The sequence below is a fragment of the Entelurus aequoreus genome, linkage group LG11 (assembly GCF_033978785.1).
Source record: "Entelurus aequoreus isolate RoL-2023_Sb linkage group LG11, RoL_Eaeq_v1.1, whole genome shotgun sequence".
NCBI classification, from domain to species: domain Eukaryota; kingdom Metazoa; phylum Chordata; class Actinopteri; order Syngnathiformes; family Syngnathidae; genus Entelurus; species Entelurus aequoreus.
This window is the reverse complement of record NC_084741.1, coordinates 5817008-5833473: the sequence shown is the minus strand read 5'-3', so window position 1 is coordinate 5833473 and position 16466 is coordinate 5817008.

Genomic DNA, 16466 nt, shown 5'->3' with positions numbered 1-16466 from the left:
TCCTTTCGTCTTCTGGCCTCTCGTCTTCTGGCCTCTCGTCTTCTGGCCTCTCGTCTTCTGTATGTATGTATATATATATATATATATATATAAAAAATACACACATATATACATATATATATATATATATATATATATATATATATATATATATATATATATATATATATATATATATATATATATATATATATATATATATATATATATATATATATATGTCTTAATTAGATTATCCAAAAAATAGTGCTCGATTGAGCCGATTGAGGAAAACCCCTCATGAAACAGGCCTGTAGAGATGAAATAGTCTTGTGATTTTTTCTCCACACATACACATTTATATATATATATATATATATATATATATATATATATATATATATATATATATATATATATATATATGCTCTTACGTGACTACAATTTTTGACTACCGTATTTTCCTGACCATAGGGCGTACCGGATTATAAGGCGCATTAAAGGAGTCATATTATTCAGATTATTTTCTACATGTAAAAGACTTCCTTGTGGTCTACATAACATGTAATGGTGGTTATTTGCGCAAAATGTTGCAGAGATGATGTTTTACACATAATCTTCAAGTCACTTTCTGACAGTCGCTTCAGGATGCAACGTGCCTCCACTCCGACAGCGTCTTCTCCCCGTCACCTTTGTTGTAGCGGTATTTTTTAGCGCTTCCAAAGCGACTCTACTGACAGATATAAGTTAGAACTATACGCTACTTTGTGCTAGAAATGGCAACATCGGAGGATGGATGTTCCACAACAAGAAGATAGAGAGAAAAAAGGAGCTTATTGACTACAGATTTTCAGGACTTATGCAGATCCCAAGAACACATCAGCAGGTACCAATAGGTAAGAAAAGTTGGTTTCGCATTATGTAGCGAAACACAAGGCAGATACAATGTCTGCCATGTTGGGGTCATTGAACACACCATAATAACACTCGTATGTTGAAGCACAGTACGTCTGACTATGGTCGCCGTAATGTTCCGCGTTCCATCAAGCGGCGTAGCTTAACAATGTCGTACTGAGACACTTTATTTTAGAGCGCAGCGTGTCATATTCCATATTCTGTGTTCATGTTGGACGTGGCTCTCATCCACTTAGTGTCATCGTCCACCTCCGGCACTTTGCTGCCATCCTCCTCATTAACCTCCCTGACTCCCTGCAGCTCATATCAGGCTGCACGACGGAGAGTGATGGAACTATTCCCACCGCCACAAGAAGAAGAAGAAGAAGACCACACCAGGGACTGGCTTTGGTGTGCTTGAACAAAAACACGACAGATTTTAGTGCGTTCTTGTCCATGGACTAGAACTGAATTGTGGGAGCAGGTTTAACTCATAATCACGTTCAATTTTTGGAAACACATTTGATAACTAGAAGAGGCAATTCCTGAAGGAATTACGTGTGAATGCTCCAATGCTGAAGTTGAACAGAAATCCTGGAATTTTTTTTTTTTTTTTTTAGAATTGTCGAACTAAAGCACACAATTCCCAAACAGGATGAATATTTTGAGGTTGGAACCGTTGGAATCAGATGAAAAATGTGGGCGTTGTGGAAGTATGCCCCATTGATTTCAATGGGAGTTTCCCGAAAATGTGGGAATTTCGGGAAAAGAGGGATTTTTTTTTAATATTGGCAAAAAATTTGAATGGTCTGAATGAGTTGAAATGGTTGGTGTTGGAATTTTTCAAATCGGTCGAGAAATGTTAAAGTAGTAACATTTTTAATTGAGAAATGGTATTACGGAATTCCTGGAATTTCGAGAAAAACTGAAATTTTTCCTTTTTTTTTTTTAGAAATTGTATTACAGAATTCCTGGAATTTTGGGAAAAACGGGAATTTTTCCTTTTTTTTGGAGAAATGGTATTACAGAATTCCTGGAATTTCTGGAAAAACAGCAGGAATGTTTCCATTTTTTTTGGGGGGGGGGAATGGTATTACAGAATTCCTGGATTTTTGGGGGAAAACGGGAATTTTTCCAGTGAAAAAAACAACTTTGTTTTTTGTCCTAATTAAGAGGAATGTTTTGACGGTGGAACGGTTGGAATGCGTTAACAAATGTGGAAGAAGTAGTCACCAGAAAAAAGGGTGCAAATAGGGCTTTGGAAATCTGGAAAATCCTGGATTTTATTTTTTTAGAATTGTCGAACTAAAGCACACAATTCCCAAACAGGATGAATATTTTGAGGTTGGAACCGTTGGAATCAGATGAAAAATGTGGGCGTTGTGGAAGTATGCCCCATTCATTTCAATGGGAGTTTCCCAAAAATTTGGGAATTTCGGAAAAGAGGAAATTTTTTTAAATATTGGCAAAAAATTTGAATGGTCTGAATGAGTTGAAATGGTTGGTGTTGGAATTTTTCAAATCGGTCGAGAAATGTCAAAGTAGTAACATTTTTAATTGAGAAATGGTATTACGGAATTCCTGGAATTTCGAGAAAAACGGAACTTTTTCCTTTTTTTTTTTAGAAATTGTATTACAGAATTCCTGGAATTCTGGAAAAACGGGAATTTTTCCTTTTTTTGGAGAAATGGTATTACAGAATTCCTGGAATTTCGGGAAAAACAGCAGGAATTTTTCCATTTTTTGGGGGGGGGAATGGTATTACAGAATTCCTGATTTTTGGGGGAAAACGGGAATTTTTCCAGTGAAAAAAACAACTTTGTTTTTTGTCCTAATTAAGAGGAATGTTTTGACGGTGGAACGGTTGAAATGCGTTAACAAATGTGGAAGAAGTAGTCGCCAGAAAAAAGGGTGCAAATAGGGCTTTGGAAATCTGGAAAATCCTGGATTTTATTTTTTTAGAATTGTCGAACTAAAGCACACAATTCCCAAACAGGATGAATATTTTGAGGTTGGAACCGTTGGAATCAGATGAAAAATGTGGGCGTTGTGGAAGTATGCCCCATTGATTTCAATGGGAGTTTCCCAAAAATGTGGGAATTTCGGGAAAAGAGGGAATTTTTTTAAATATTGGCAAAAAATTTGAATGGTCTGAATGAGTTGAAATGGTTGGTGTTGGAATTTTTCAAATCGGTCGAGAAATGTCAAAGTAGTAACATTTTTAATTGAGAAATGGTATTACGGAATTCCTGGAATTTCGAGAAAAACGGAAATTTTTCCTTTTTTTTTTTTAGAAATTGTATTACAGAATTCCTGGAATTTCGGGAAAAACGGGAATTTTTCCTTTTTTTGGAGAAATGGTATTACAGAATTCCTGGAATTTCAGGAAAAACAGCAGGAATTTTTTCATTTTTTGGGGGGGGTATGGTATTACAGAATTCCTGGATTTTTGGGGGAAAACGGGAATTTTTCCAGTGAAAAAAACAACTTTGTTTTTTGTCCTAATTAAGAGGAATGTTTTGACGGTGGAACGCCAGAAAAAAGGGTGAAAATAGGGCTTTGGAAATCTGGAAAATCCTGGATTTTATTTTTTTAGAATTGTCTAACTAAAGCACACAATTCCCAAACAGGCTGAATATTTTGAAGTTGGAACCGTTGGAATCAGATGACAAATGTGTGAGTTGTGGAACTTTGAAGAATGTCCCATTCATTTCAATGGGAGTTTCCCCAAAATTTGGGAATTTCGGGAAAAGAGGGAATTTTTTTAAAATATTGGCAAAAAACTTGAATGGTCTGAATGAGTTGAAATGGTTGGTGTTGGAATTTTTCAAATCGGTCGAGAAATGTTACTACATTAACATTTTTAATTGAGAAATGGTATTACGGAATTCCTGGAATTTCGGGAAAAACAGGAATGTTTCCAGTTCAAAACAAAACTTCGTTTTTTTGTCCTAATTCAGAGGAATGTTTTGACGGTGGAACGGTTGAAATGCGTTGAAAAATGTGGAAGGAGTATTAGCCAGAAAAAAGGGTGGAAATAGGGCTTTGGAAAAGCAGGAAATCTGGGAAATCCTGGATTTTTTTTTTTAGAATAGTTGAACTAAAGCACACAATTCCCAAACAGGCTGAATATTTTTAATTCCCTGGAATATTACGGTATTCCTGGAATTTCGGAAAAAACAGGAATTTTTCCTTTTTTTTTTTTAGAAATGGTATCACAGAATTCCTGGAATTTCGAGAAAAATGGGAATTTTTCCATTTTTTTTTGTGGGGAAATGGTATTACAGAATTCCTGGAATTTTTTTTGAATTGTCGAACTAAAGCACACAATTCCCAAACAGGCTGAATATTTTGAAGTTGGAACAGTTGGAATCAGATGAAAAATGTGGGAGTTGTGGAACTTTGAAGAATGTCCCATTCATTTCAATGGGAATTTCCCCAAAATTTGGGGATTTCGGGAAAAGCGGGAATTTTTTAAAAAAAATGGTAGAAAAAACAAACTTGAATGGTCTGAATGAGTTAAAATGGTTGGTGTTGGAATTTTTCAAATCGGTCGAGAAATGTTAAAGTAGGAACATTTTTAATTGAGAAATGGTATTACGGAATTCCTGGAATTTCGAGAAAAATGGAAATTTTTCCTTTTTTTTTTTTTTAGAAATTGTATTACAGAATTCCTGGAATTTCGGGAAAAACAGGAATTTTTCCTTTTTTTTGGAGAAATGGTATTACAGAATTCCTGGAATTTCGGGAAAAACAGCAGGAATTTTTCCATTTTTTGGGGGGGGGAATGGTATTACAGAATTCCTGGATTTTTGGGGGAAAACGGGAATTTTTCCAGTGAAAAAAACAACTTTGTTTTTTGTCCTAATTAAGAGGAATGTTTTGACGGTGGAACGGTTGAAATGCGTTAACAAATGTGGAAGAAGTAGTCGCCAGAAAAAAGGGTGCAAATAGGGCTTTGGAAATCTGGAAAATCCTGGATTTTATTTTTTTAGAATTGTCGAACTAAAGCACACAATTCCCAAACAGGATGAATATTTTGAGGTTGGAACCGTTGGAATCAGATGAAAAATGTGGGCGTTGTGGAAGTATGCCCCATTGATTTCAATGGGAGTTTCCCAAAAATGTGGGAATTTCGGGAAAAGAGGGAATTTTTTTAAATATTGGCAAAAAATTTGAATGGTCTGAATGAGTTGAAATGGTTGGTGTTGGAATTTTTCAAATCGGTCGAGAAATGTCAAAGTAGTAACATTTTTAATTGAGAAATGGTATTACGGAATTCCTGGAATTTCGAGAAAAACTGAAATTTTTCCTTTTTTTTTTTAGAAATTGTATTACAGAATTCCTGGAACTTTTGGAATAACGGGAATTTTTCCTTTTTTTTGGAGAAATGGTATTACAGAATTCCTGGAATTTCGGGAAAAACAGCAGGAATGTTTCCATTTTTTTTGGGGGGGGGTGGTATTACAGAATTCCTGGATTTTTGGGGGGAAACGGGAATTTTTCCAGTGAAAAAAACAACTTTGTTTTTTGTCCTAATTAAGTGGAATGTTTTGACGGTGGAACGGTTGAAATGCGTTAACAAATGTGGAAGAAGTAGTCGCCAGAAAAAAGGGTGCAAATAGGGCTTTGGAAATCTGGAAAATCCTGGATTTTATTTTTTTAGAATTGTCGAACTAAAGCACACAATTCCCAAACAGGATGAATATTTTGAGGTTGGAACCGTTGGAATCAGATGAAAAATGTGGGCGTTGTGGAAGTATGCCCCATTGATTTCAATGGGAGTTTCCCAAAAATGTGGGAATTTCGGGAAAAGAGGGAATTTTTTTAAATATTGGCAAAAAATTTGAATGGTCTGAATGAGTTGAAATGGTTGGTGTTGGAATTTTTCAAATCGGTCGAGAAATGTCAAAGTAGTAACATTTTTAATTGAGAAATGGTATTACGGAATTCCTGGAATTTCGAGAAAAACTGAAATTTTTCCTTTTTTTTTTTTAGAAATTGTATTACAGAATTCCTGGAATTTTTGGAATAACGGGAATTTTTCCTTTTTTTTGGAGAAATGGTATTACAGAATTCCTGGAATTTCGGGAAAAACAGCAGGAATGTTTCCATTTTTTTTGGGGGGGGGGGGTGGTATTACAGAATTCCTGGATTTTTGGGGGAAAACGGGAATTTTTCCAGTGAAAAAAACAACTTTGTTTTTTGTCCTAATTAAGTGGAATGTTTTGACGGTGGAACGGTTGAAATGCGTTAACAAATGTGGAAGAAGTAGTCGCCAGAAAAAAGGGTGCAAATAGGGCTTTGGAAATCTGGAAAATCCTGGATTTTATTTTTTTAGAATTGTCGAACTAAAGCACACAATTCCCAAACAGGATGAATATTTTGAGGTTGGAACCGTTGGAATCAGATGAAAAATGTGGGCGTTGTGGAAGTATGCCCCATTGATTTCAATGGGAGTTTCCCAAAAATGTGGGAATTTCGGGAAAAAGGGGAATTTTTTAAAATATTGGCAACAAATTTGAATGGTCTGAATGAGTTGAAATGGTTGGTGTTGGAATTTTTCAAATCCGTCGAGAAATGTCAAAGTAGTAACATTTTTAATTGAGAAATGATATTACGGAATTCCTGGAATTTCGAGAAAAACGGAAATTTTTCCTTTTTTTTTTTAGAAATTGTATTACAGAATTCCTGGAATTTTGGGAAAAACGGGAATTTTTCCTTTTTTTTGGAGAAATGGTATTACAGAATTCCTGGAATTTCGGGAAAAACAGCAGGAATTTTTCCATTTTTTTTGGGGGGGGGAATGGTATTACAGAATTCCTGGATTTTTGGGGGAAAACGGGAATTTTTCCAGTGAAAAAAACAACTTTGTTTTTTGTCCTAATTAAGAGGAATGTTTTGACGGTGGAACGGTTGAAATGCGTTAACAAATGTGGAAGAAGTAGTCGCCAGAAAAAAGGGTGCAAATAGGGCTTTGGAAATCTGGAAAATCCTGGATTTTATTTTTTTAGAATTGTCGAACTAAAGCACACAATTCCCAAACAGGCTGAATATTTTGAAGTTGGAACAGTTGGAATCAGATGAAAAATGTGGGAGTTGTGGAACTTTGAAGAATGTCCCATTCATTTCAATGGGAATTTCACCCCAAATTTGGGAATTATGGGAAAAGAGGGAATTTTTTAAAAATATTGCTAAAAAACTTGAATGGTCTGAATGAGTTGAAATGGTTGGTGTTGGAATTTTTCAAATCGGTCAAGAAATGTTAAAGTAGTAACATTTTTAATTGAGAAATGGTATTACGGAATTCCTAGAATTTCGGGGAAAATTGAATTTTTCCAATTTTTTTGTGGAAAAATGGTATAACAGATTTCCTGGAATTGCCTGGAAAATATGGGAATTTTTCCAGTAAAAAAACACATTTGTTTTTGTCCTAATTAAGAGGAATGTTATGATGGTGGAACGGTTGAAATGCGTGGAAAATTGTGGGAGGAGTAGTCGCCAGAAAAAAAGGTGGAAATAGGGCTTTGGAAATCTGGAAAATCCTGGAATTTTTTTTTTAGTATTGTCGAACTAAAGCACACAATTCCCAAACAGGCTGAATATTTTGAAGTTGGAACAGTTGGAATCTGATGAAAAATGTGGGAGTTGTGGAACTTTGAAGAATGTCCCATTCATTTCAATGGGAATTTCCCCAAAATTTGGGAATTTCGGGAAAAGAGGGAATTTTTTAAAAATATTGCTAAAAAGGTTTGAATGGTCTGAATGAGTTGATATGGTTGGTGTTAGAATTTTTCAAATCGGTCGAGAAATGTTAAAGTAGTAACATTTTTAATTGAGAAATGGTATTACGGAATTCCTGGAATTTCCGGAAAAACTGGAATTTTTCCAGTTCAAAACAAAACTTCGTTTTTTTGTCCTAATTAAGAGGAATGTTTTCACGGTGGAACAGTTGAAATGGGTTGAAAAATGTGGGAGGAGTAGTCGCCAGAAAAAGGGTGGAAATAGGGCTTTGGAAAAGCAGGAAATCTGGGAAATCCTGGAATTTTTTTTTTTTAGAATTGTTGAACTAAAGCACACAATTCCCAAACAGGATGAATATTTTGAAGTTGGAACAGTTGGAATCAGATGAAAAATGTGGGAGTTGTGGAACTTTGAAGAATGTCCCATTCATTTCAATGGGAATTTCCCCCAAATTTGGGAATTATGGGAAAAGAGGGAATTTTTTAAAAAATATTGCTAAAAAACTTGAATGGTCTGAATGAGTTGAAATGGTTGGTGTTGGAATTTTTCAAATCGGTCGAGAAATGTAAAAGTAGCAACATTTTTAATTGAGAAATAGTTTTACGGAATTCCTGGAATTTCGGGAAAAACTGGAATTTTTCCATTTTTTTGTGGAGATATGGTATTACAGAATTCCTGGAATTTCGGGAAAAACGGGAATTTTTGAATTTTTTTGTGGAGAAATGGTATTACAGAATTCCTGGAATTTCGGGAAAAACGGGAATTTTTGAATTTTTTTTGTGGACAAATGGTATTACAGAATTCCTGGAATTTTCAGGAAAAACGGGTATTTTTCCAGTTCAAAACAAAACTTCGTTCTTTGTCTTAATTAAGAGGAATGTTTTGACGGTGGAACGGTTGAAATACGTTGAAAAATGTGGAAGGATTAGTCACCAGAAAAAAGGGTGCAAATAGGGCTTTGGAAATCTGGAAAATCCTGGATTTTTTTTTTTTTAGAATTGTCGAACTAAAACACACAATTCCCAAACAGGCTGAATATTTTGAAATTGGAACAGTTGGAATCTGATGAAAAATGTGGAAGTTGTGGAACTTTGAAGAATGTCCCATTCATTTCAATGGGAATTTCCACAAAATTTGGGAATTTCGGGAAAAGCGGGAATTTTTTTTAAAATGGTAAAAAAAAAAAAACTTGAATGGTCTGAGTGAGTTGAAATGGTTGGTGTTGGAATTTTTTTGGAAGGAGACGTCGCCAGAAAAAAGGGTGGAAATAGGGCTCTGGAAAAGCAGGAAATCTGGGAAATCCTGGATTTTTTTTTTTAGAATTGTTGAACTAAAGTACACAATTCCCAAACAGGATGAATATTTTGAAGTTGGAACAGTTGGAATCTGATGAAAAATGTGGGAGTTGTGGAACTTTGAAGAATGTCCCATTCATTTCAATGGGAATTTCCCCAAAATTTGGGAATTTCGGGAAAAGAAGAAATTTTTTAAAAATATTGGCAAAACACTTGAGTGGTCTGAATGAACTGATATGGTTGGTGTTGGAATTTTTCAAATCGGTCGAGAAATGTTAAAGTAGTAACATTTTTAATTGAGAAATGATATTACGGAATTCCTGGAATTTCGAGAAAAACGGGAATTGTTCCTTTTTTTTTTTAGAAATTGTATTACAGAATTCCTGGAATTTCGGGAAAAACTGGAATTGTTCCTTTTTTTTGGAGAAATGGTATTACAGAATTCCTGGAATTTCAGGAAAAACGGGAATTTTTACAGTTCAAAACAAAACTTTGTTCTTTGTCCTAATTAAGAGGAATGTTTTGACGGTGGAACGGTTGAAATGTGTGGAAAAATGTGGGAGGAGTAGTCGCCAGAAAAAAGGGTGGAAATAAGGCTTTGGAAATCTGGAAAATCCTGGAATTTTTTTTTTAGTATTGTCGAACTAAAGCACACAATTCCCAAACAGGCTGAATATTTTAAAGTTGGAACAGCTGGAATCAGATGAAAAATGTGGGAGTTGTGGAACTTTGAAGAATGTCCCATTCATTTCAATGGGAATTTCCCCCAAATTTGGGAATGATGGGAAAAGAGGGAATTTTTTAAAAATATTGCTAAAAAACTTGAATGGTCTGAATGAGTTGAAATGGTTGGTGTTGGAATTTTTCAAATCGGTCGAGAAATGTAAAAGTAGCAACATTTTTAATTGAGAAATGGTTTTACGGAATTCCTGGAATTTCGGGAAAAACTGGAATTTTTTCATTTTTTTGTGGAGAAATGGTATTACAGAATTCCTGGAATTTCGTGAAAAACGGGAATTTTTGATTTTTTTTGTGGAGAAATGGTATTACAGAATTCCTGGAATTTCGGGAAGAACGGGAATTTTTGAATTTTTTTTGTGGACAAATGGTTTTACAGAATTCCTGGAATTTTCAGGAAAAACAGGTATTTTTCCAGTTCAAAACAAAACTTCGTTCTTTGTCTTAATTAAGAGGAATGTTTTGACGGTGGAACGGTTGAAATGTGTGGAAAAATGTGGAAGGATTAGTCGCCAGAAAAAAGGGTGCAAATAGGGCTTTGGAAATCTGGAAAATCCTGGATTTTTTTTTTTAGAATTGTCGAACTAAAGCACACAATTCCCAAACAGGCTGAATATTTTGAAATTGGAACAGTTGGAATCTGATGAAAAATGTGGAAGTTGTGAAACTTTGAAGAATGTCCCATTCATTTCAATGGGAATTCCCACAAAATTTGGGAATTTCGGGAAAAGAGGGAATTTTTTAAAAATATTGCTAAAAAACTTGAATGGTCTGAATGAGTTGAAATGGTTGGTGTTGGAATTTTTCAAATCGGTCGAGAAATGTAAAAGTAGCAACATTTTTAATTGAGAAATGGTTTTACGGAATTCCTGGAATTTCGGGAAAAACTGGAATTTTTTCATTTTTTTGTGGAGAAATGGTATTACAGAATTCCTGGAATTTCGTGAAAAACGGGAATTTTTGATTTTTTTTGTGGAGAAATGGTATTACAGAATTCCTGGAATTTCGGGAAGAACGGGAATTTTTGAATTTTTTTTGTGGACAAATGGTTTTACAGAATTCCTGGAATTTTCAGGAAAAACAGGTATTTTTCCAGTTCAAAACAAAACTTCGTTCTTTGTCTTAATTAAGAGGAATGTTTTGACGGTGGAACGGTTGAAATGTGTGGAAAAATGTGGAAGGATTAGTCGCCAGAAAAAAGGGTGCAAATAGGGCTTTGGAAATCTGGAAAATCCTGGATTTTTTTTTTTTAGAATTGTCGAACTAAAGCACACAATTCCCAAACAGGCTGAATATTTTGAAATTGGAACAGTTGGAATCTGATGAAAAATGTGGAAGTTGTGAAACTTTGAAGAATGTCCCATTCATTTCAATGGGAATTCCCACAAAATTTGGGAATTTCGGGAAAAGAGGGAATTTTTTAAAAATATTGCTAAAAAACTTGAATGGTCTGAATGAGTTGAAATGGTTGGTGTTGGAATTTTTCAAATCGGTGGAGAAATGTTAAAGTAATAACATTTTTAATTGAGAAATGGTATTACGGAATTCCTGGAATTTCGGGAAACATTTTTATTTTTCCAATTTTTTTATGGAGAAATGGTATTACAGAATTCCTGGAATTTCTGGAAAATACGGGATTTTTTCTAGTAAAAAAACAAACTTCGTTTTTGTCCTAATTAAGAGGAATGTTTTGATGGTGGAACGGTTGAAATACGTTAAAAAATGTGGGAGGAGTAGTCGCCAGAAAAAAGGGTGGAAATAGGGCTTTGGAAATCTGGAAAATCCTGGATTTTTTTTTTTTAGAATTGTCGAACTAAAGCACACAATTCCCAAACAGGCTGAATATTTTGAAGTTGGAACCGTTGGAATCTGATGAAAAATGTGGGAGTTGTGGAACTTTGAAGAATGTCCCTTTCATTTCAATGGGAATTTCCCCAAAATTTGGGAATTTCGGGAAAAGAAGGAATTTTTTCAAAATATTGGCAAAACACTTGAGTGGTCTGAATGAGTTGATATGGTTGGTGTTGGAATTTTTCAAATCGCAAGTTGTCCCTTTGCACGGACAGAAAAGTACAACTTCAGCACAATTGATAATAACTATAGCAACGGCCTTTAAGCCTAAGAGTTGTGTGATAATTTACACATAATTATTCTAACAAACACAGACTTTTTAATGGCTTGGATTGACAATCAGTTGCAGTTTTTTCCCATTCCAATGTGAGAAAACGCCTTACTTTCGTACCATCTTTCATTTCCAGGAGACCGCTACCGTCATATAAAACCCAGAGAATCCATAAATCTTCATCCGTCAGTGGGAAAATGTAATTGTGGCGCTCCGTCTTAGTCAAGGCTACTAATTGCTGCTACTAAGCGCGTACAAGGACTGTGTTGAGCACGAGTGAAGCGTGCAGAGCGCAGCCTTGGAGCCACAAGCTGAGATGGAACCCATTTTAATCATCCCACGCCGTGGAGGCTCCATTTAAAAGCGGCGCCCTGTCACATGCGCCACACGTGCCAGATGACACGCGCACGCTCGTTAGCGGCTCACGCTCAGCGACTTCGTTAGCCTCCGACGCCCCTCGCGACCTTGACACAGGCCTCTGCTCCCGTCTCAGCGGTCCCGACATCAGCGCTTGTTTGGATGACGTCACCCCCCCACCGTAATTAAAAAAGCCTTAATGATCATACGTCAATAGCGTTCCGCGTGCAATTCATCATTCACCTACACCAGGGGTCGGCAACCTTTACCACTCAAAGAGCCATTTTGGCAAGTTTCACAAATTAAAGAAAATAACGGCGTACTACTTCAACAGCCACACAGCTTACACTGACGGTAGCCGTACAAGAACAACTTTAACACTGTTACGTTACAAATATGCGCCACACTTTGAACCCACACCAAAAAAGAATGACAAACACATTTCTGGAGAACATCTGCACTGTAACACAACATAAACACAACACAACAAATACCCAGAATCCCATGCAGCCCTAACTCTTCCGCTCAACCGACGCACGGAGGGGGGGAGGGTTGATGTGTGGGGGGGGTTGGTGGTAGCTGGGGTGTATAATCTAGACCGGAAGAGTTAGGGCTGCATGGGATTCTGGGTATTGGTTGTGTTGTGTTACACTACCGTCAGTGTAAGCTGTGTGGCTGATGAGTAAGTATGCTTTGCTGTCTCCTACGTGTGCAAATAAAAGCTACATACAACATGTGGCCGGGCTGGCAGCTGTTTGTAAATGCCATAGTGGACAATTACTGCAGTGCATTTAGGGCACGCCCTTTATTTAGTAATTAGAGTGTAAATAGGATTATAATTGCCCTTGGCGTTTTCTTAGAGAGGCACTGAGATCCACAAGTCTCCTGAGAAAATCGGGGGGTCGGCAAGTATGCAGCTGAGCCGCAACAGAGTGGTCAAAGAGCCGCATGCGGCTCCGGAGCCGCGGGTTGCCGACCCCTGACCTACACCATCCATCTTGGAGCAAAGCAGCCGTAGAAGCAAAACATGGACTGCTTTGTTTTGATCACTTTCTCATTGTTGCACTTTGAGAATGACTTTATTCTGAAAATAAACACACCGGATTCTTATTTGAACTTCAGAACTAATCTCATAATTACCACAGCTCGTCGCTGTCGTCTTATTTACAAACCCCAGAAGCAGTGAAGTTGTCACGTTGTGTAAATGGTAAATGCAAAGAGAATACAACAAATCCTTTTCAACTTATATTCAATTGAATAGACTGCAAAGACAAGATATTTCATGTTCACACTGAGAAACTTTGTAATTTTTTTTGCAAATATTAGCTCATTTGGAATTTGATGCCTGCAACATGTTTCAAAAAAGCTGGCACAAGTGCAGGCCCGGCCCTAACCAATCTGGCGCCCTAGGCAAGATTTTAGGTGGCGCCCCCCCCCCCCCCACATCGGCAGTGAAGTGTATATACTCGCAAGAAACCGAATAGCTTTGTCTTTGACCTTTTTTTTTTACTTAAAGAAAGCAAATTAACAATCAGAATAGTTAACAAGATAAAAAAAAATATGGATAAATAAATGAATACAAAAAATAAAAAATGAATATATGAAATACAATATTTTTTACATACATAAACACAAAATAAAACGTGTCAACAAGTTGCATAAAATAAATTAAAAATACCATATAAATAAGGCACTGCACAAAACAAGATATTAAACCAGTATGACTTTAACAACTATATTACAAAAAAAGGGGATCCTACAGAGTTCTCTATTTGTGCTTTTTAATATTGCATTAACTAGAATGACTTACAAATGACTGTACACCAGGGAGTACCGTAATTACCTAACGTTACATTATTATTTTCCATAACAATTTAGCCCCCTCCACAATATTAACCCGACGTTAAAACAGAACTAGCTATTTATTGATTAGCAATTGCCGAATCATGTAACATTAGCTTAATGCTAAAAAGCCAGGTTACTATCACATTCTGTAACAGACAAATAATTTCATGTAGGCTAACGTTACCTACCTGCTACCTCTGTCTTTTTCTCGTTTCTCCTCTTCTTCTTTTCTCCCCTGGGCACCTGACAGTTTTGGCCGTTTTGACATCTTGTGTTGATTTATTTTATGTGGTGACGTCCAAAAAGAGTCATGATACGGGAAGGGAGGGGGCGCACCGTGCAGGGGGAGGGGGGGACGTAATGTTGTAACAAATAATATTTCTATTAAATAGGCTTTACTTTGCATTTTAATTAACGTGGGATTATTTTATGTATTTAGAAATAATAGTACCAACTTTTTTTTTTTTTTTCCTCCAACATTTGTGGCACTGGCGTGGCGCCCCCTGATGGACGGCGCCCTTAGCATTTGCCTATACGGCCTATGCCACGGGCCGGCCCTGCACAAGTGGCAAAAAAGAGTGAGAAAGTTGAGGAATGCTCATCAAAGACTTATTTGGAACATCCCACAGGTGAACAGGCTAATTGGGAACAGGTGGGTGCCATGATTGGGTATAAAAGCAGCTTCCATGAAATGCTCAGTCGTTCACAAACAAGGACGGGGCGAGGGTCACCACTTTGTCAACAAATGCCTGAGCAAATTGTTTAACAACAACATTTCTCAACAAGGAATTGAGGGATCTCACCATCTACGCTCCGTAATATCATCAAAAGGTTCAGAGAATGTGGAGAAATCACTGCAGGTAAGCCATGATATTACACACCTTGGATCCCTCAGGCGGTGCTGCATCAAAAAGCCACATCAACGTGTAAAGGATATCACCACATGGGCTCAGGAACACTTCAGAAAACCACTGTCAGTAACTACAGTTGGTCGCTACATCTGTGTGGAAGGGGTGTGGTCCACGTGTCGCCTGCGGGCGGGGCATGTGCAGGAGCCGGCTGTGAAGCGGATGACAGGTGAGTGGACATCTCAGCTGGAACCAGTTATCTAATTACCTGTCTCTTTATTAGCAGCGTCGGAGAGCACGAGAGGGGGTCTGACGGGGAGTGGACGCACGACACACAGACTGCTGAAAAGCACAGGAAGAGGACAGAAAGAGAGACTGACAGAAAACATCAGAGACTGAGAAAAGGAAACCATTTATGTGCTCAACAAGATAAATAAAAGATACTTGTAAATCCTCAGCCGAAGGGTGTCACGTGGTGATATCGGTCCAAGAAAGAACCCAACGACAAGGAAGAGTCGTTCACAATCTGTAAGTGCAAGTTAAAACTCTATTTTGCAAAGTCAAAGCCATTTATCAACAACACCCAGAAATGCTTCGCTGGGCCCGAGCTCATCTAAGATGGACTGATGCAAAGTGGAAAAGTGTTTTGTGGTCTAACGACATTTCAAAGTGTTTTTGGAAACTGTGGACCCAAGAGGAAAAGAACCGTCTGGATTGTTCTAGGGCAGGGGTCACCAACCTTTTTGAACCAAGAGCTACTTCTTGGGTAGTGATTAATGCGAAGGGCTACCAGTTTGATACACACTTAAATAAATTGCCAGAAATAGCCTATTTGCTCAATTTACCTTTAACTCTATGTTATTATTAATAATTAATGATATTTACACTTAATTGAACGGTTTAAAAGAGGAGAAAACACGAAAAAAAATGACAATTAAATTTTGAAACATAGTTTATCTTCAATTTGGACTCTTTAAAATTCAAAATTCAACCGAAAAAAAGAAGAGAAAAACTACCTAATTAGAATCTTTTTGAAAAAATAAAAAAAATAATTTATGGAACATCATTAGTAATTTTTCCTGATTAAGATTAATTTTAGAATTTTGATGACATGTTTTAAAAGGTTAAAATCCAATCGGCACTTTGTTAGAATATATAACAAATTGGACCAAGCTATATTTCTAACAAAGACAAATCATTATTTCTTCTATATTTTCCAGAACAAAAATTTTAAAAGAAATTCAAAAGACTTTGAAATAAGATTTACATTTGATTCTACAGATTTTCTAGATTGAATTTTAATCATAATAAGTTTGAAGAAATATTTCACAAGTATTCTTCGTCGAAAAAACAGAAGCTAAAATAAAGAATTAAATTAAAATGTATTTAATATTCTTTACAATAAAAAAAATACATTTACTTGAACATTGATTTAAATTGTCAGGAAATAAGAGGAAGGAATTTAAAAGGTAAAAAGGTATATGTGTTTAAAAATCCTAAAATCATTTTTAAGGTTCTATTTTTTCTCTAAAATTGTCTTTCTGAAAGTTATAAGAAGCAAAGTAAAATAATTAATGAATTTATTTAAACAAGTGAAGACCAAGTCTTTAAAATATTTTCTTGGATTTTCAAATTCTATTTGAG